The sequence below is a fragment of the Cervus elaphus genome, chromosome 11 (genome assembly GCF_910594005.1).
Source record: "Cervus elaphus chromosome 11, mCerEla1.1, whole genome shotgun sequence".
Lineage (NCBI taxonomy): Eukaryota > Metazoa > Chordata > Mammalia > Artiodactyla > Cervidae > Cervus > Cervus elaphus.
The window spans coordinates 60,572,110-60,574,651 of record NC_057825.1 but is presented as its reverse complement, the minus strand read 5'-3'; the positions used below and the strand labels follow the sequence as shown (position 1 = coordinate 60,574,651).

General features: G+C 45.1%; 1 pseudogene; it reads left to right on the top strand.

Moving 5' to 3' along the window:
- The first annotated feature begins 1,282 nt into the window (after window positions 1-1,282).
- LOC122703574 lies at window positions 1,283-2,314 on the top strand (annotated as a pseudogene).
- Window positions 2,315-2,542: the final 228 nt, after the last annotated feature.

Genomic DNA, 2,542 nt, shown 5'->3' with positions numbered 1-2,542 from the left:
ACATTAAAATGATGTATAATATAACCACATTTAATTTAAGAATGTAACCCAATATCAAACAGCAAATTTCAACAATGCAAAATCAAGATTATTTTTGCACCAACCTAAATATCTATCATATGACTAGCATCATTTCAGTGGGAAGTTATGAGGTGAATTTAAATGTCACCTGATTAATGACTATCCATGGGCCTTAATGTAAATTTTATCAGTTTTCCAGGGAGTGTAAAGGTAAAAGTGAAAAGGGATTTTTAAAAAAATAGGGAAAAAAGGAAGCAAGAAACAAAGAGAAAGAAATTGTCTTGCATCCTGTAATATTTTAAGTAATATTTGAAACAATGTTCAATATTAAACAAGATTAAACAATAATCTTACTTTTAAGATTAATAAATATGAAAAGACTATACGGTAGAACATTTTTAAAAATTCTCAGCTTCTTGATTTTCCTAATGTGACATCATTAATGGTGACTGTTGCATCACTGATGCAATGGACATGAGTTTGACCAAGCTCCGGGAGATGGTGAAGAACAGGGAAGCTTGGTGTCCAGCAGTCCATGGGGTTGCAAAGAGTTGGACAGGGCTGAGTGACTGAACAACAAAAGTCATGAGGCAATTTCTTTCGTCTTTCATTTACGTGTTTACATTACTGTCTTGCTCTGACTCTTAGAGATCATTTACTACTTCTGAAATTATAAGTGCTTGATGTATGAATGCTTCTTGTAAATAGCAGTGTCATAAGAGAAAGGACAAGAATTCTGGTTTCAATCATTTGTACTTTCTTAGGACAGAACAAGATTTCCTACTCTTCAGCATGTGTTGATGACCTCACCTGCTCAAGACTGAGATAAGTCCAGGGATTTTTGTTAGTTTGGTGTTATCTTAACATGCTTCAGTCAAGAGGGAGATTTTGATATTTTCCTTTCTTTGATGACTTCTGGTGATCATCCATTACTAAACAGAGCACCTCATCTGTTAGGACCTAGGCTTTGTCTCTGCCTTTCCTAGAGAAATGCTTCTTAATCCTGACTGTAATTTTAATTACCTGCAGAGGTTAAAAAAATGGGCTCCACCCCTAGAGATTCTGATTCAATTGGTTTGGAACCCAGCTTGCAATTTTAAAATATTCTCCAGCTCTCTACTCCTGCCCATTTGACAGATAGCCGCAACTTCCCTGCTGTGCCAGCCGCATCCCTGAGACAAGATGGTGAAGGTCGGAGTGAGGGATTCAGCTGCATTGAGTGCCTGGTCACCAGGGCTGCTTTTGATTCTGGCAAAGTGGACATTGTCACCATCAATGACCCCTTCACTACATGGTCTACATGTTCCAGTATGATTCCACCCACGGCAAGTTCCACGGCACAGTCAAGGTGGAGAAAGGGAAGCTCGTCATCAATGGAAAGGCCATCACCATCTTCCAGGAGCAAGATCCCACCAACATCAAGTGGGGTGATGCTGGTGCTGAGTACGTGATGGAGTCCACTGGGGTCTTCACTACCATGGAGAAGGCTGGGGCTCACTTGAAGGGTGGCGCCAAGAGGGTCATCATCTCCGAGCCTTCTGCTGATGCCCCCATGTTTGTGATGGGCGTGAACCATGAGAAGTATAACAACACCCTCAAGACCGTCAGCAACGCCTCCTGCACCACCAACTGCTTAGTCCCCCGGCCAAGGTCATCCATGACCACTTTGGCCTCGTGCAGGGACTCATGACCACTGTCCAAGCCATCACTGCCACCCAGAAGACTGTGGATGGCCCCTCTGGGAAGCTGTGGCGTGATAGCTGAGGGGCTGCCCAGAACATCATCTCTGCTTCTACTGGCACTGCCAAGGCCGTGGGCAAGGTCATCCCTGAGCACAATGGGAAGCTCACCAGCATGGCCTTCCGCGTCCCCACCCACAACGTGTCTGTTGTAGATCTGACCTGCCGCCTGGAGAAGCCTACTAAGTATGATGAAATCAAGAAGGTGGTGAAGCAGGCGTCAGAGGGCCCCCTCAAGGGCATTCTAGGCTACACTGAGGACTAGGTTGTCTCCTGCGACTTCAACAGCGACACTCACTCTTCTACCTTCAATGCTGGGGCTGGCATTGACATCAGCGACCACTTTGTCAAGCTCATTTCCTGGTACGACAATGAATTTGGCTACAGCAACAGGGTGGTGGACCTCATGGTCCACATGGCCTCCAAGGAGTAAGGTCCCCAGACCCCAGCAGGAGCACGAGAGGAAGAGAGAGTTCCTCAGCTGCTGGGGAGTCCTTGGCCCACCTCGATCCTCCGCCACACTAAGAATCTCCTGACCTCCACACGGTTTCCATCCCCAAGGCGCTGAGGAAGGGGAGGGGCTTAGGGAGCACTGCCTTGTCCTGTACCATCAATAAAAGTACCCTATACCCCCCAAAATAAATAAATAATAAAATAAAATATTCTCCAGATTAGGAGTGAGTGTAACATGCCTCTGGTGTCTAGGAAAATTCTTTGTGAAGGCAGGTAGTCTCCAGGAAATGGCAGATAAATTGAACCACATTGGTAAATAGGCTACAGAG